Here is a 19,779-nt window from a genome sequence, read left to right as displayed (position 1 = left end):
CAGAACACATTTGTTTTTTCTGTTTGTTTGTTTGTGCCCGAATGAGGCAATTTATTAACCCAGCATTATTTCTTGTAATGTTTCCTGTTGGCAGCTGCCACCCGTCTGGGGACTTTGTTCAGATCTCTCTTTCCCTGAAGTTTTCATTTGTGACCAGCAGCCTGATCCTTCTCCACCATTTTGAGCCCCTCCATGACTTGGGGACCTCGGGGGCCAGTTTGGAGGCCCCAGCTGAGGCGTCTGGTCATGATACTGTTTCTCTGCCCCCTCCTGCAATCTTGCTAACGAAGCCAGTCCCTGCATGGCTCAGAGGTGCAGGTGCTAGGCCGTGGAAGCCTGTGTAGAACCACTTGTCCTGGTAGGGAGCAAACTCCGTATGTTTGACCAGCTTGAAAGTGTCTGCCCATACAGGGACTTTCAGCTCCCCAGGCTTTGGGGGGAAGACTGCTGGAGTTCAGATGGAGTCCTGCTAGTTCAGATCTGTTCCAGCCACTCCAGGCCTGTGTGGCCCGTGTGCTGCCACCAGGGGAAAGTCAGAATGTACTTTTTTGCCATTCGATACATCTTTCCTTCATTTCTCCAACAGGCATTTTCAGAGCTAGTATAGGTACTAGGTGAGCTGCCAGTTAATAGTGAGTAAAGAGGTATAGTTCTTGACCTTTTGGAACTTAGAGAAAACAAGCAAGCCAAAATAAAAGAATTGATACATAATTAAAGAAAACAATGCAATCATAATCTCAGGCAGTCCTCATTTTGTATGGCTCCAAATTGTAGTTACAACAATGTAGCTTAATTGAATCAATTTTTCACTAACGTGGTTCAAATTTTAGTTGCCTCAGTACAGTATCTAAGAATTGCTTAAAGCAATTTTTCATGAAAATATTTTGTTAATATTGCATCTTCAATGCACAAATCACTATACAAATAAAAGAGGAACATCATAATCAGTAACTAACCTCGCTATTTTACTCAAAGTCACCCACTAATTGAGCACTACCTCTCTACAGTTCAGTTCATGTGCAAATAGCGAAGTTTGTACTTGTGTTGTTTCCTTGTCTCCTAGTGACAAGTATTAAAACCAAACCAAACAAACAAACAAACAAAAACAAACCAGGTACTCTAAAGGGAATTGGTCAGCATAGATGAGAATGGGGCAAAGAAACCTAATGTGATAATGCTGATATTGGAATTCAAATAAGACAAAAATGAAATGATAGAAGAAAAAGCTGACTGTATTGACGGAGATGCCACGGAGAGATTCTAGATAATGGAACCAGAGTAATTTAATGAAGGTGAGTTTATCGACATAAATGAGAAAAAATACCTTTGACAAAAAAGATTAGATGTCCTAGAGTAAGTGAGAGGAGGAACAAATGCCACATTAAAGGACCTCTCGAAGATAATTTATGACCTTGAGAGCAAATAGTATACAACACTGGAAGATGATCCAAACTTGAAATATCACAATTTGCCAAGGTTCTTGCTCTGCATCACACTTTACCTGTTTAAAAGAAGGTAAGCATTTCTGAAACTGTATCTAGTCTCGATAACTTCACAAGGAAAGGAAAAAATTTTGAATGGTTCTAACGGTTTCACTTTTTATGGACTATATAATTATCATACAATTCTTTTATATCATTGTAAATTTATAACTGACAAGACTTTTAATTTTAATTAGAGATTACAGAACACATATAGTTTTCTCATTGACTATTATAATTACAGGATTTCAATTCACACAATCATTTTCAGAATCTCGTTGTACTGTGCAAATTAAATATTGCCTGTGTGAAGTAATAAATAAATAAATAAATAAATAAATACCAATGACTTTTAGACAAGTTAATCTGTCTTCCCAGTCCCATTTCATTGCCCCCTTGAGAAAATAATAATCACAATAATATTTCTATATTTTCCTATATTATCAATTTTAGGACTATGGTTGAGCTTAATAGATGAAGATTTTTCCAGATTCATTTTTTTCTAATTATATTCCAAGATATTTATATCATCATTTTTTTAGGTTCACTATTAATTATCTTTGTGTCTATGTAACCCAACATTTATTTCACTGGCTCTGAAGTACAGACACTAGTTTTTGACTCCGGTTTATGAAAAATAGGAGAGATTGGTCCCAGAAGAAGTACACTATGCTTGAAAAAATAGAGGATCAGTGAAAAGAGGAAGACCTTCACCGATAAGGATTGACACCATGGCTGAAACAGCAGGCTCACTCATGGCACTGATTGTGAAGAAGGCAAAGGACCAAGCAGTGTTCATTCTGTTGTACAAGAGGGTCTGTGTCTTTGCCTGAGTTCTCCAGAGAAGCAAAGCAAGTGATACTTATATATGTATGTGTTTTTACACATACACGCGCACACACACACACATTTATATACAAACATCTTTTTTTTTCAGTATGTATGAGACCAAGTGTCCCTGGGCTGCTGCAAGAGACCAGCAGAGAGGAATAGATAAGAAACTGCTTTACTCTGAGCAGGGGGAATGACAAAATAGCACTAAACAGCTACATTGTAGTCTAAATCCTGCTGTTATATACAAACACCTTATCCAAACTTGGAAAGTGACAGTACTTGCCCACATCTACAAGTGTGTGAGCCATGTATTTACATGCAATTACATATGTAATTATGTATATATTTACATGTAATTACATATGCAATTGTACGGCTCACACAGTTATAGATGTGGGCAAGAACTGGTAGTTTCTAAGTTTGGATAAGCTGATAAGCTGGACACTTCTTATGACTCGTACAGCTTTGGTCATTGATGAACCCAACATCAGCAGGACTGCAGCTGGGGCCTGGAGAAGTGGAATAATCAAGATCAGTATGTCAGGCTGAGACTGGAGAAACCAATGAATCCAAGGTCAGCAGATCAGAAAATTCCCGGGGGAAGCAGATAATATGCCAAGTCAGTGACTCAAGTCTAAGGACCAGAAGTCAGTAGCCCAGGTGCAGGGACCAGACCCATCAAAGCATACATACTTTGTTCACAGCGTTGTCTTATAGAGGAAGTAGGCCACACACCTGACAAAACTTAATTTCAACCTCATTGCATGAGGGCGCTGACCGAAGTACGGGCTTTATATTCCTTCCTAATCTTTTGGCTGCTCACAGTAGATCCCATTATAGGGTTGATTACATCGTGTGAGGTTCCATCATAGAATATTACTATGACTTAACTGCCAAACTACTGAAAATCCTGGCTCAGTCAAATGGGCAGAAATCCTAACTGTCACGGTCACTCTGAGTCAGAATGGCGGGAAGAGCTCCAGACATCAAAACAATGATGAACAGGAACATGTCTGTTGTTCCCCATTCTGGTAATATTTCACACACACATACTTTTGGAAGAAAAGATGGAAATATAGTTCCAAACATTCTATGATCCCAATAGTCCTGGGCAGCATTTTGTTCCATGGTTCATGCGGTTGGGCATGGGAGAAGACTTTAATTGGAGTCAGTAAATCACAACAGAATGATTGTTAGAAACAGGAATTATTAACTTGACATTTTAAAGCAAGAAAAACAGATAAGGACTTACCTTTCACGGAGGTATTTAGAAATTTGAAAATTTTGAAGTATTGTATGCTTCCAGCAAAACGTGGGCCCAAAACTTGAAACATTTTATTAGTTGAATATTAGTTGAATATTCTCACTATAAATGCGAGAAAACTTAGAAACAATGTCCTTCAAAGAATGACTCAAAAACTCAAGATCCTTAAATTCTGAACCGGCAAGGCACATCTTCATTACATATTAAACTTGTAATAATAGACTATGGACAGAAATCAGTAAGAAATATTCAGTATAGATGAAAAGAAGGGGTCCCCCCTGGATTTGTTTTCATCCATGTATCATATTAATTTATTTTAATTGTTGTACAGTATTTCACAGATATATAGTTGAAGGTGTGGTGGAGCTAAAGATCTTTGGAAGAGATGAAAGTCCAAAGGGTTTGCTTTGGAAAAGAGAATGGAGCGGATGTTAATGCCATCTGTTATTAAGAAGAGTAAGATCCTGAAGTTTGGTACATGGAAGTTACTGCTATAGTTAGCAAGTATACAAAGTCAATGTCTGAGACTTCAAGTCCCTAGCTCTTTGGAAGGTAGACATATGAGAATGGCTCTTAATCAGATATGAGTCATTGGAAAGGTCCCACCGTGTGCACCCAGCCCAGGAGTCTAGGAGTAAGGGTAAAGAAGGCACCCTCCACTTGGTGAGCATTGTAAGGAAACGTGAGACAGTCAGATTCTGTTAGAAAAAGAGCTAAAAGGACGTTCCAGTAAAGTAATTAAAGTTGTAAATGAGTTGAATCATGACAGAATGGAATTCAAAGAACTTCTTTGATGTGTGTTATTAGAACTGTCTAGGAGTTGAGCAAATAAAAGCCTGAAAACCAAACCCACTGCCATTGTATCACTCTCACTAGTGACCACTCTATAAGGCTTTCTGAGCCTCTCCCTTTTTATAGGTGGAAACAACCTCACCTTTCTCCTGTGTCGCAGCTGGTGGGTTTGAATCACCAATGTTACATTTAGCAGTCAAAGACTTCATTTATGATGCCACAAAGGCTCCTTAACAAATCAGTCTGCAAGCGGGCAGAGAGAAGTTTCCATAATGAAGACATTAAACGTTTCATTTCTATTCAGGAACACAGGGGCTTTCCGTCAGGATGACACCTGTGGCTGTGGTTAACTTTCAGGGACGGCTGCTGCTTTCCCTGGGTATTACACTATGGTGTGCCTGAAACAATGGGGTTTAAGATCTCTAATCACATACTCCCTGCCATTGAGTTGATGCCAACTCATAGGGTCAGCTATAGAGCAGCATAAAACTGTCCTCGTGGGTTTCCGAGAGACTTTACTGAGTGAAAGGCACTGTCCTACTTTCATGGAGTAGCTGGGGGTTTTCAACTGCTGCTCTTCCAGATGGCAATCCACTACGCCACCAGGGCCACCCAAGATATCTGATAGTTAATATCCATTAGGACAAGAACTGAGACTGTTTTTTGCCCTGGATTTGGCTTCTACTTAAAGGACTATATTTAACATTTATTGTAGTGTGGAGCTTCTAGTGAGGAAAAGTGAATTTAAAATAATGAATATGCTAGCTAAAAATTATATTCTCCACCGGGGTGATACGCTAAGGGCATAACAAAGAGTAGCAAAGGGAACAAAGCAATGAAGTCCCGGGGAATACAAAAATAGACTTGGGAGCCAGGTTGTGGCACCCCATCACACTTGGCCTATCAGAAAACACTCCTAAAGGTCAACAAACTGACCTGGAACTATTTAGGGGTTTTTCTTTATTTTGTTGTTATTTTTGTTCATTTGTTGTTGTTTTGTTTTCTTTTGTTGCTTTGTTTTGCTCTGTCATGTTTTTGTGCTTATTATTGTCTCTGCATGTCCATCTAGATAAGATAGGCGGGATAAACAATCTGGAGGTGAAAAAACTGGGATGGATGATTTTGGGGAGGGGGACATGGGAGAAGGGGATGCAGGGGAAATAAAGGGGGGTGTCAACCAACCCAACGAAAAGGGAACAACAAGTGATGTAAAATGGATTGTCAGGAGGGCATAGGATACTTGGTGTGGCTTGATCAAAGGCAATGTAGCTGAGAGGAAGTATTGAAAACCAAATGAAGGCTGAACATGATAGTGGGACAAGAGAAAAGTAAAGGGAAATAGATGAATGAACTAAGAGGCAAAGGGCATTTATAGAAGTCTAAATATAGGCATGAACATATAAATATATTTATATATAATGATAAGGGAATAGAGCTATGTACATATATTTGTATGTTAAGTATCAAGGTAGCAGACAGATATTGGGCCTCTACTCAAGTACTCCCTCAATGCAAGAACACTTTGTTGTAATAACCTGGCCTTCCATGATACTCATCTTCTTGCCACTATCACTGAAGACAAAATGGGTGCATAGCAAATGTGGTGAAGAAAGCTGATGGTGCCCGGCTATCAAAAGAGATCGCATCTGGGGTCTTAGAGTCTTGAAGACAAACAAGCTTCCATCTAACTGTGAAGCAATAAAGTCCACATGGAAGAAGCACACCAGCCTGTGTGATCATGAGGTGTCAATAGGATCAGGTATCATGCATCAAAGACCCAAAACAAAAAAATCATATCAATGTGGACAAGGAGGAGTAAGAGTGGAGACCCAAAGCCCATTTTCAGACAATTGGACATCCCTAACAGAAATGACACGAGGAAGAGACAATTCAGTCAGGGTGCAGTATAACACCAATGAAACATACAACTTTCCTCTAGTTATTTAATGCTCCCCCCTCCCCAGCTTTTCAAATTGGGCTAGACCAGAGCATGTACACTGGCACAGATAAGCGCTCAAAACACAGGTTATCCGAGACAGATAAACAGGACCAATAATGAGAGTAATGATACCAGGAGGGTAAAGGGAAGGGAGCAATCAATCACAATGATCTACATAATGCCATTCCCAGTGGGATGGACAACAGAAAAGTGGGTGAAGGGAGATAGTGATCGGTGTAAGATATGGGAAAAAACTATCAAGTGTTCCTTGGGGGAGTGGGGATGAGGAGCTGATACCAAGGACTCAAGTAAAAAGAAAATGTTTTCAAAATGATGATGGCAACTATGTACAAATGTGCTTGACACAATGGCTGGATGTATAGATTGTGATAAGAGCTGTACGAGCCTCTGATAAAACGATTTTTTAAAACTTTTGTTGTTTCTATTGCTGCTTGTTTTGTGTTTAAATTCTGATCCTTTTAAGTTGCTGCTCCATTGTTTTCATTGCTTCTAAGAGGAAACAACGTGCTTCCGTCCTTACCTCTGTTTCCTATAAAAAGAACATCTTTTTTTTCCCCACTCTAGATGCTCTTAAAACTTTATTTTCTTATCACACATTTTAAGTAATTGACTTATAAATGTGCCAGTATAGTTTTAAACTTCCCCCATGTTGTGTGCTTGGAGTTTGTTGCAATTATTGGGTCTGTGTATTTACTATAATTTTCCTCAAAACTGAAAATACAAGAACTATTACGTAAGCAATAGTTAAAGGAATTTTACTTAGAGAGTCAGATTATAGTTGAACTATGAACTAGGCTCCAAATTCACTGATACTATATAATAGTTTTCCTCTGCATTTCATTTTAGGTCATTGTTATCTCCATCTTCAAGTCACCAGCCTTTCGTCCTTGAAAACTGCCACATACAGTGAAGGTTGAATCACACACAGTATACTTCTGTCTCTCCCACTTTGCTTTGTTTTTCTTTCTCCCTTTTCTTTGTCATTTGGTATTTTCTATTTCTACACTTACCTTTTTGAACTTATAGGACACATTTATCATATTTATTTTTCTATCCTTATCTGCTAACATAGACATTTCTTTTGGATCAATTTTAATCGATGGTTTACTGTTATTAGGGTTTGTGTTTCCCCTTCTTTACTTCCCTGGTAATCTTTAATTGTATTCTAGACATTGTGAATTATATTTCTATTTAAAAATTCCTTAAATATTATGCACCTTTGTTCTAGGATATGTTTATTCCTTAGATTCATATTGATTTTTTTCATGTGTTGTTTTTCAGTTTTGCTAGGTGTGGGCAGACTAGAGTTTAATCTAGGGTTAAAACGTGCCCTCCATTCTAGGAATGGGAAAGCAAAACAAAACAAACTCTTAGTATTCTTACTAATACCTACTAATTTGTGAGTTTTTCAGTATTTCTTGCTGGAAACACATGATATTTCTGGCACTGGGTATTCTTCTTGCTAATCTTTTTAGGTAGTTCATTCCCAATTCTTGGATCGTTTCCTCACAAAATTGTGTTGATCAGTTCTCAACTGAGTTCTCCAGAAGGCCCTTCTGTAGATTTGCTAAACTTGCTCTGTGTGTCGCTTAACTCCAGCACTCTTCCCAGAAAATTAGAACCTCTCTGTATTTCCTGGGCTCCCAGATCTGTCTCTTCCTACTTTGTACCACATTTGGACCATTTTTTTAGTCAGCAGACTGGGGTTAGCATAACACTCCCCTTCCTTATTTCCCATTTCTTAGAATCATTGTCCTTTTCTTGTCTATGCCAATGTCCTAAGTCCTCTGGTGGAATAGATCCCCCCTCATTTTTGTTGTTGTTTTAGTCATGTTACAATGTCTCATCCATGCTACTCTTGGTCATTTTCTGAACTAGTTCTTTAGGACATTAGTAGTGAAAAGCAAGAAAGAAGTAGCAAAAACCATAAAAGAAACTTACTGCCTTTGAGTAAATTCTGATGCACAGTGACCCCGTGCACAGAGTTGAAATGCCCCCGTAGGTTTCTGAAGCTGCAAATCTTTATGGGAACAGAAGGCAGTGCGTGGGTTCAAGCTGCTGGGCTTGTGGTCAGCAGCCTAACAAGTTACCTACTCTACCACCAGGTTCACTCTCAAGGTAGTGAAGAAAAGACAGAACAGAGCAAAACAAAAACATTCACCTTTCAATTTAAAATCTCAAAGGCTGTGGGACATAGACATGTTTCAAGGCCTAATTATGCAAATAGAGAGCAAAGGTTAAGACAGCATCATCCCCTCTTGAGCCTCAATTAGTATAAAGGAACAAAGTTTGAACCTGAAACATGTTAATTTATAAAGACATTTTAAAAACTCTTATCAAAAGTAAAGTGTAAACTTTACTTTTTTTTCATTAAATTGAATACAGACTTAGAAAAGGTCAAGGGGAATTAGTGGTTAAATAAATCATAATCAAATATTTAGCAGTAGATTTTGTCTCTGAGTCCTGGAAAAGGAGATTGCTGAACCCAACATGGTGTGTTCTTTAATAAATACATAAATATAGCATGACTCCAATTTACTACACTTATTAAATAGAAACGCTACCTGATTAGAGAAAGTAAATAGATCTTATTGGATAGTTTTGAGAGATGTTGAATATTGTTATTAAATTCTAGAAAATAACCAGAACTTCTTAGTACAGTACATTAAATATGTTTAAATGTTATCAAAATATTTTAAATTATATTTCAGTGTGTCCTGTCACTATCATTTTTTTAGTTTGATTTGTCTTTTTTTTAAATGAAGAAAACTGCTTTTAAAAACTGCATTTTGTTCTCAGATCATTTGATTCTGTCACCTGTGGAATTTGTCTCTTTTACATTCTAAACTTCAGTTGCTGTGAAATTTGCCTAAAATACTTGCCATTTAACATCACGCATAATTTATCCTGTTTTAAAATGCTGTGCAGGTTTGAAGTTTTCCTAACTTTCATTGTTGTACTTTTAGAATATAGTATCATAGATATGTAAATTCGGTAAAAGTAACAATTAGGAGGATGTGAATATTCAAAATGCAAAATATTAATGTTCACAAATATAACAAATATTTAACTAACTTTCTTTTAAGCATGTGGAAAATAAAGAAACACATCTCTGATCTAAATTGAATAGAAAAGCAAAATACTGCACTGTGTGCTTAAAGATCAATAGACCAGAAATATCAAAAAAGCAGCCAAAAAGAAGACCTGAAGATATCACTTGAAAGTGAAATGATTTTTGCATAAAACCATTTGAATCTAACTTGGGAAAAGTAATGGCAGATGCATGAGAAATCAAGAATCTAAGCAGAACTTGACTTAAATTCACCATTATAACCTAACAACAATAAAATGGCATGTGAGTCTATTTTCTTACACATGATGCTTCCCCATAATAGTCTGTTATGAAACCCATCTTCAGTTTTGTTTCTAGCTCTAATTTTCCTAAAATTGTACTTCGATCAGTAAAATTGTACTTCGATCACATTTCAATTCATACTTCAACCTAGAGTCAGAAGCCATGATTTTAAACATCTATTCAGAATGTTTGGTACATTGAGTAAATATTTTTTATTTTTATAGGGATAGTAAAGGTACTGGGGTTGTTTTAATAAAGGTTTCTTATTTTTAGGGATTTATACTGAAATATTTTTAGTTAAAATATATATTCCAACAAAGGTGGACAATATGGACTTGATAGAAACGAAATTGGAGATCATGTGACATAATTTTGCAAAACCAATTACTTGTTCATAACAAATACCTTTTTTAAACAATACAAAAGGTGACTATATACATGGGCTTCATCAGGTGGAATTCACAGAAATCAGATTACATCTGTGAGCAGACACTATAGGAAGGCTCAATATTAGCAGCTAACATGAGACCAGTGGTCAATTGTAGAAAAGAACATCTATTGCTCACATGTATGCTCAAGATAAAGCTGAAAAAAATAAAACAAATCACAGGAGTCAAGATAGACCTTGAGTTTATTCCACCTGAAATTTGAGAATATCTCAAGGACTTTGTGTCAAGGATTTGACACATTGAACACTAATGACAAAAAACACGATGAGCTGTGGGATGCCATCAAGAATACCATTCATGAAGAAAGCAAAGAGTCATTAAAAAGACAGGAGAGAGAAAAGGAAAGATTAAAGAAAGAAAGAAAGAAAAGATCAAAGAGGGTATCAGAAGAGAATCTGAAACTTGAGCTGAATTGTAGAGTAGCAAATGGAAGAAAGGATGAGTCAAGGAGATGAATAGAAAATGTCAAAGGGCAGTTAGAGAAGACAAAGCCAAATATTATAATGAAAAGTGTGAGGATCTAGTTGACACAACCTTGCTTGCTGACAGGGATGATGACCTGGCGCTCTTGATGAAGATCAAGGATTGTACCCTTCAGTGTGGATTACAGCTCAATGTAAGGAAGACCAATGTTTTCACGGTTGGACCAACAGGTAACATCATGGTAAATGGAGAAAATGTTGTTGTCCAGGATTTTGTCTTGCTTGGCTCTACAATCAATGCTCATGGATACCCCAGACAAGAGATCAAAAGACATGTTTCCTTAGATAAATCTGCTGCACAAGACCTCTTTAGAATATTGAAGAGCAAAAGGGAAGAACACACTCAGCAAACTGGATACTGAAAGAACTCAAGAACAAATTCAAATCTGGCATTGCAATCATAAAGGTTCTTGGGCAAAATGCTGAATGATGTGGGATACTTCAAGAAAAGATGGAAAGAATGCACAGAGTCACTGTATCAAAAAGAATTAGTTGGCATTCCACCATTTCCGGAGGTAGCACATGAGCAAGAGCCAAGGCACTAAAGGAAGAATTTCAAATGGCACTTAATGAATTAGGCAAAAACAAGAATCCAGGGAATTGATGGAATACCCATTGAAATGTTTCAGAATGCTCAAGAAGTCCGGGGAGCACTCACCCATCTAGGCTAGGAAAACTTGAAAGACAATGATGTGGCCAACTGACTGGGAGTGATCCATATTTATGCCCATAAGTAGTTACCCAACAGAATCCTCAGTCTATAGAATGAGACCACACACAAGTAAAATTGTGCTTAAGATCATCCAACAATGGTTGCTGCAGTACTTTGACATGGAACTGCCAGAGGTTCAGGCTGGATTCAGAGGAGGACAGGGAACAAGGGATATTATTGCTGATATCAGATAGATCATGGCGCAAAGTAGAGAATTCAATGAAGATGTTAACTTGTGTTTTATTGACTACTCAAATGCATGTAGTGGTTAACTTGTGTTTTATTGACTACTCAAATGCATGTGGATAACCTTGAGAAGAATGATAATTCCAGAACACTTTATTATGATCACTTAGAGTCTGCACACGAATCAAGAGGCAGTTGTGCAAAAAGAACAAGGGAATGATACATGGTTTAAAATACGTGTTGTATCCTTTCACCATACATGTTCAGTCTGTATATTGAGCAAATCATCAGAGAAGATGGATTACATGAAGTCTGTGACATCAGTAATGGAAAAAAAGTCCTTAACAACCTGTGGTATGCAAATTACACAACCTTTTTTTGCTGAGAGTGATGAGGACTTGAAGCACTTGTTGATGAAGATCAAGGATTGTAGCCTTCAGTGTGGATGACAACTGAATGTAAGGAAGACCAAACTTTTCACAGTTGAACCAATAGGTAAATGTCATGAAAAATGGAGAAAATTTTGTTTTCCAAGATTTTTGTCTTGCTTAGTTCTACAATCAATGCTCATGGAAGCTCCCTGGAAGAGATCAAAAGATGTATTGCCTTAGTTAATTTGTTGCACAGGACTTCTTTAGAAAATTGAAGATCAAAGATGTTACTTTGAGGATAAGGTGCACTTTGTATTCTCATTCTTTTAACCATTTATTAGGGGGCTCATATAACTCTTATCACAATCTATACATATATCAATTGTGTAAAGCACATTTGTACATCCATTGCTCTCATCATTCTCAAAACATTTGCTCTCCACTTAAGTCCCTGGCATCAGCTCCTCATTTTCCCCTCCCTTCCCCCTCCTCTCTCCCTCATGAACCCTAGTTAATTTATAAATTATTGTTTTGTCATATCTTTCAATGTTCGATGTCTCCCTTCATCCACTTTTCTGTTGTCCATCCCCCAGGGAGGAGGTTATATGTAGATCTTTGTAATCGGTTCCCCCTTTACACCCCACCCTCCCTCCACCCTCCCAGTATTGCCACTCTCACCACTGGTCCTAAAGGGATCATCCATGCTGGATTCCCCTTGTTTCCAGTTCCTATCTATACCAGTGCACATCTTCTGGTCTAGCCAGATTTGTAAGGTAGAATTGGGATCATGATAGTGGGGGTTGGGAGATTGGGAGCATTTAGGAACTAGAGGAAAGTTGTGTGTTTCATCATTGCTACACTGCACCCTGACTGGCTTGTCTCCTTCCCGAGTTCCTTCCATGAGGGGATGTCCAATTGCCTACAGATGGGCTTTGGGTCTCCACTCCACACTCTTGCTTATTCACAGTGATACGATTTTCTGTTCTGATGATGCCTGATACCTGATCCCTTCGACACCTTGTGATCACACAGGCTGATTTGATTCTTCCATGTGGGCTTTATTGCTTCTCAGCTAGATAGCGCTTGTTTACCTTCAAGCCTTTAAGACCCCAGACGCTATATCTTTTGATAGCTGGGCACCACCAGCTTTCTTCACCACATTTGGTTGTTCACCCTCTTTGTCTTCAGTGGTTGTGTTGGGAAGGTGAGCATCATAGAATGCCAATTTAATAGAAGAAAGTATTCTTGCATCAAGGGAGTGGAGGCCCAACTTCCATTTGTTACCTTAATACTAAAGCTATAAATATATGCACATAGATCTGTTTCCCCATCCTCATGTATAAATATATTTGCATATATACATGTCTTTATGTAGACCTGTATAAATTCCCTTTGCCTCCCAGCTCTTTCCTCCTTTTCCTTTTCCTTTCCTCTTGTCCCACTATCATGTTCAGCCTTCATTAGGGTTTCAGTAATTCCTCTCAGATACATTGCCCTTGGTCATACCCTACCAGGCCTCCTACACCTTCCTCACCACCGATTTGGATCCCCGGAACTGTCAGTCCCATTGTTTTCTCCTCCAGATTGTTCATTCAGCCTATGTTATTTAGACAGACTACGGAGATAATAACATGCACAAAAACAAGACAGAAAAAAACCAAGAAAACAAAATAAGACAACAACAATAAAAGAAGACCAATAAACCAATGTCAAAACAAAACAAAGCACAGCAACGAGAAAGAAAAGCTTACAGTTAGTTCAAGGCCTGTTTGTTGGCCTTTAGGAGTGTTTTCCAGTCGAGTCTGTTGGGGGGCTAAGCCCTTGCCCCAAAGTCTATTTTTGGTGCTCCCTGGGGACTTCGTTGCTCTGCTCCACTTGCTGTTCTGTTTCCCGCCTTTAATGTTTCTCCATTGCATCATTATGCAGGTGAAAGTTTGATGTTGAATAAGGAAGACCACAGAAGTATTAATGTATTTGATTTGTGGTGCTGGGTAAGAATATTGAAAATGCCAAGGACTGCTAAATGGACAAAGCAATCTGTTTTTATTGTTTGTTTGTTTGTTTAAGAAGTAAAGCCAGAGTGATCCTTACAGGCAACGATGGCACAACTTCGTCTTACATACTTTGGTAATATTATCAGGACAAACCAGTCCCCAGGAAAGAACATCATGTAAAGTACAAGGGCACTGAGAAAGAGAAGGCTCTCAATGTGCTGGATTGACGCAGTGGCAGCACCAATGGGCTCAATTGTGAGAATGGCGCAGAACTGGGCAGTACCTCTTGTTTTGCACAGGTTTGCTCTGGATCAGCGCCTACTTGATACTTAACAAAAAAACACATGACATATAAAATTTGATTCAAAATAATTTGACGGATTGTGGAGAATATAGATATTTATTTTAAAATAACCATGAATAAATGATTATTGAAACAAGATGATGAATTATTAAATTTATTTTCCCTAAATAAAAAAACTACACTTGTCTGTTTCAATCTAAGTATCAGATGGCCTTAGGAAAGTTACTAAATATTCAATTAATCATCTAAACAATTTTTAAAAATTAGATACCTTATACTGCTTTGACTTAGATGTCAGGTTGCTAACCTTGAGGTTGGTGGTTCAAATCCACCAACTGCTCAACTGGAGAAAAATGATGCATGGCTGTTCCTGTACATGTTTACAGTTGTTAGAAACCCTACATAGGGTCCTTATGAGCCAGAGTCCATTCAATAGCAGTGAATTTGGTTTGGAGTTAAATTACAGGTTAATTTTGGGGACTAAATAATTTTATACATATAAAGAATTTAGAATAATGTCCATCTCATGGGAGAGATAGATAACATGTTTGAATTCTCTCATGTGATAGATGCTATTCTAAGTGTTTTCTAAGTAATTAGTCATTTAGTTCTCCAAACTAACTTCTGAGTTAACCCCAAGTCAAATTCATTGTCATTGAGTATTTGCTCACTCATGTGTGCGTGTGTAATATACTTTATTCTGTGTCTATTTTTTTTTACTTTTTAATAATAAGGTAATTTTAGATTCAGATGTAAGAAATAATAGTGAGTGGTTGCTTGCTTTACCGAGTTCCTCAGTGATACTATCTTACATAACTATGATACAATATCACCACCAGGATATTAATATTGATATAATCAAGATAGAGAATATTTCCATTGCAGAATGAATCCTGGGTACTCTCTTTTAATAGTGAGGCCCACTGATCTCCTAACTCACCTTTCTCCACACCACTGGGTTACCATTATACTGTTCTCCAATTCTATAATGTTATATAAATGGAATTTTGCTGTATGTAACTTATTTGAACTTTTTAAACTTGGTATAATGCCCTATAGATAATACAGGTTTTAGTGCATTAATAGTTATTTCTATTTATTGAGTAATATTCATTTTTTGTAATATTCTGGTAAATATTATATTCGTCTTTGGAAAAATCATTTCTGCTTCTGCCAAACTGAAAAACATTTTTCTAACAATATTTTCAGCTCTTTGAACATATTCAGAAATTGTGTAGTCCACTAATAATTTCTCTTGAGAATTTGAGGCTGAAGCAAACGACAGCATGTCATCCTCTGGCTTATAGGCTCTTTTACTCTTTATGTTACATGTCTGTTTACCAAAGTAACAGACCTAGATAAAAATGCAGTATTTCATCAAAAGTATAACAAGTTGTATGAAATGAATAAATAAATATTACATTTTATGAAATGAATACATAAATATTACAGGCACAGTCCTGTCTTATTTTTTACACCTATGAATTCAACTGGCATTACTATGGGCTCTTAGAATATGCTTTTGCACACCTTAGAGAGAACCGTGATGGCAAGGGCCATTTTAACAATTGGTTCACCAAACAAAACATGAGGTATTAGTATTAGTTCTGCTGAACCAGTGGAACCAGATGACTCCCAGCACTAGACCTGTCCCAGGAGAAGGACACATGACTTGGTAGAGTGCAGGGGAACAGAGAAGAGGACGACCTTTGACAAGGTGGAATGATGCAGTGACTGCACCAATGAGTTCAAGCATAAGACCAATTGTGACGATGATGTAGTACTGTGAATTGTTTTATCTTACGCTATGTAGGGTCCCTATGTGTTAGAATCAACTCCGTAGCACCCCAACAACAACATTCCATATTGTAGAAGTTCCTCGATTTACTTAGAATTTCCTCAGATGAAGGATACCTGGGCTCTTTCCAGTGTTTTGGTTCCTGGAAGTAAACCTTCTAGAAACATGTATGCACAGATTTCCCTGTGAACGTAGTTCCTGTGTCTCTGGGGTTATGCCCAAGAGGGGAATTGTTGTACCATATGGTAGTAGCATGTTTGTTTTTCTAGAAACAACCAAACTGTTTTCCATACTCCCTTTAACATTTAAACTGTCTTAGTATCAAAGTATTGAATGATACAGTTTCTCAGTATTCCTGTCAAGAAACAAATAGTGCTAATACATTGTTTTTTTAATTTTAGCCATTTTGATAGGTTTCGGTAATGTTTCATCATGACTTTAATCCTATTTAAAATCTGTTCAAGTGTTTTCTTATCATCCGTTGTAGATCAAATTGTATATCCTGAAAGGAGATTTTTAACATCCCCCCTTAATACCTGTGACAATAAACCTTCTTTTGAAATACATACTTTGAAGATGTTCCCAGTTGAATTGGAGCCGTCAGAGTAGGACCGATCTTAATGTCGCTGGAGCAGTATGCTGTGAAAAAGGAAAAGACACCGACTTATCCAGGACAGAGCCACGTGAACATGTCAGCGAACACTGGAGCTCCCAGAAGTCCCGGAAGAGAAGAATGGCTCAATCCTTGAGCTGCGCGAGAACACGGCTCCGACGACACATCTCTGAACTGTGAAACAATACCTTTTGCTCATTATAAATCACTCCGTTTCTGATACTTTGGTAAAACAGTCTAAGGAATGTAATTTGGCCTTTTTGATTCAATGTCTATTTATGTCTTTTACATGTTTTTGAATTGGATTTCGCTTGATTTTAGCTATTTAGTTTTGAGAGTTTCTCATGTATTCTAGACCTACCACTATGATGGATAATATTTGCAAATATTTCCCCCCAATTTGTAACTTGTCTTTTCATAATCTTAACATAGAATTTTATGGACTTAAAATAAATTAATTCAGTCTAATTTATCAATTTTCCTTCTATGAATTGTGCTTTTGGTGTCAACTCTAAAAACTCTTCTAATCCTAGGTGTAAAAGAATTATATCTATACTTTTTTCTCAATATAGTTTTTCATTTTGCATTTACAATTTTGTAGGTCAAATGGTGAGTTAATACCTGTATAAAATGTGATTCTTACTCAAAGATTCTTCTATCTTATTTGCTGATCAATGCCCAATCCCTTACCACCATTTATTGAAAATTCTGTCATTCCTTCATTGAATTATATTTTCATCTTTGTCAAAACATAGCTAGAATGGGGCTAGTTTTGTATTCTCAATTCTGTTCATTGATCAGCATTTCTACCCGTCTCCCACAATACCAGTCTTGATTTCTGCAGTTATTGATCAAGCATTAATTTTTTCAGGATTTTCCCTCTCACCTATACTTCTTTTTCAAGATTATTGTAATGATTGTGTTTTCTTTATCAATTCATTGATATTTTAGAATTACCTTGTCTGAGATGGAAAAATGTTTTGTTAACATTTTAATAGCAATTATGGTAAATTTGTATTTCACTTTGGGAAGAATTGATATTTTGACTATTTTATGTCATCCAAAACAAGAACACACTATAGCTTTTAATTTATTAATATCATCTTTGGTTTCTCTAATCTAATTTTAAAATGTCAGTACATAATTTATTAGTTTTCCACTTATATGTTTCCATTGGGAGAAATTATAGGTGGTATTGCATTTTCTTTTTTTTCCTCCACCCCCCTGGCATTTTATTTTCAAATTCAATGTTGACATACTATTGGTAGTATATAGATATACCATGAATTTTTGTGTCTCTATCCTACATCCTACAATCTTGCCGAACTTATTTATTAGTTCTAGGACATTTTTATGAGTCATTTGGGATTTCTAAATGTAATGATATCATGGGCAAATAGTTTTAGCTCATGTTTTTCAATATAAATATCTTTTGTTTCATAACTTACGTTGGGGTAGCTGCTAGAATTCCACATCTATATTGGATAGGCGTGCCTAGAGCAGGCACCCATGCTTTTATTTCAATCTTAGAGTGAAAGCATTAATCTACAAAAGTAGGATAATGACATTTTTGTTTCCTTCACTTCATGTGTGCTGAGTGTTCCCTAATTTCCCCCGGTTTACCTTACATTCCTTAGAATTCAATGCTGACTGATTTACAGTGTTTCGAGAGTACCTTATCATTGTGTAAGATGCTAGTGGTAATTGTCTGTATGTTTGTGTGTGTATACATAAAAGGTTTCAAAAGTTCATGGGAAATTATGCATAATCTTACTCATTGGTCTTCTTATCTTTCCACTAAGAATAAAGTGCAGAAATCTTAGCTTCCTTTATATCCCTTTAGCCTCCATCATTTATAATACAATTATTTTAGATATTTTAACATGTGTTTAGAATCAATTCAGGCAGTGTTATGTTTGCTTAACTCATTCAACATAATTTAGAAGAGTCAACAGGAAAACAATCTATTGTATTTATTTATATTTTTACTTTACCATGCTCTTTCTGACTTTCCAGAGTTATTTCTATTATTCTTTAATTCTTCTGTAGAGGATATTCTTTCCCCATCCATTATGGAATGCGTGTATGCAATAAATTATCTTCGTTTTCCTGAATATTGCTTGATTCCTTCCTCATGTCAATGTCAGGATATAGTCACTGAAAATTCTGCGCTGACAGCTATTTTCTTTCAGAACTTGAGCAGTGTTGTGCTACGGCCCTCTGTCTTTCATGATTTCTGTTGAGAACCCACTTGTCAGTGGAAGTGTTTTTCTCCTATAAGTAAGGTGGCATTTCTCAGATTTCAAAACATTTGTTCCTTCTCTTCAGATTTCAGATTTTGTGAATTTTGTTGGCTTAAACCTCTTAAGGGATTTCTTGGTTCATGAATTTATATTATTATTTATTCACATACATTTTTAGCTCCACCCCCTACTCTATCCTTTCAGGAATCCAGAATAAACAAACGTTAATATTTTGTTGTAGGCTCACACATTCCTGATGTTTGTTTCTTTTATATTCTTCCCTCTGCCACTCGGCCAGTTTTCCCTCTGCTCAGGTTATTTTATTTCTATTGTTCTGTCTTCTAGTTCAAGGATCCCTGGTGTAGTCGGGTAGGGCTTGGGCTGCTAAGCATAAGGTCAGTAGTTCAAAACCACCAATTGCTACACTGGAGAAAGGTTTTCTACACCTGTTAGAAGTTTACAGTCTTGAAAATCCACAGGTGCAGTTCTTCCCTGTCTGAAAAGGTCAGAGTGCGTTGAAATGGATTTAGTGACAGTGATTAGCTTTTATTTCTGTGAACGTATTTTCTTTTAGCCTTTCATTCCGCTCTTGATTCCATCCATTGAGTGTTTTAACGTGGCTTATTTTTCTTTGTAAGTTCTATAACTGTTCATTTTTTTCTATAGATTTTTAAAACTCTTCTGAGACTTTTCATTTCTTTTGGCGAGACGTCCTAGTGTGTTATGTCTAGCATGCTTGATAAAGCATTGTGTGCTGGCTATTTTCAAACATTTCTCTTATTGATCTTCTTGGTGTTGGCATCTGTTAGCTGGTTTTCTGTTTTCCGTTTGGGTTGGGATCTTCCTAGTTTATGAAATAATGTGTTTTTTTGCGGACAGAAAATTTTGAGTTTCATTTGATAAGACTCTAGGTCATATTAAATCTTAAATTTTAGAGAATT

At 36.9% G+C, this 19,779-nt stretch overlaps 1 non-coding gene across 1 annotated transcript; it reads right to left on the bottom strand.

Annotated features, from left to right (window-relative positions):
• Positions 1–2,419: 2,419 nt before the first annotated feature.
• On the bottom strand, positions 2,420–2,552 carry LOC142438361 (small nucleolar RNA SNORA63). The gene has a single exon (XR_012782746.1). It is a non-coding gene; the product is annotated as a small nucleolar RNA SNORA63 (small nucleolar RNA).
• Between the last annotated feature and the right edge of the window lie 17,227 nt (positions 2,553–19,779).

Source organism: Tenrec ecaudatus, chromosome 1 (genome assembly GCF_050624435.1).
Source record: "Tenrec ecaudatus isolate mTenEca1 chromosome 1, mTenEca1.hap1, whole genome shotgun sequence".
NCBI classification, from domain to species: Eukaryota; Metazoa; Chordata; class Mammalia; order Afrosoricida; family Tenrecidae; genus Tenrec; species Tenrec ecaudatus.
This window is presented reverse-complemented; position numbering and strand designations above follow the sequence as displayed.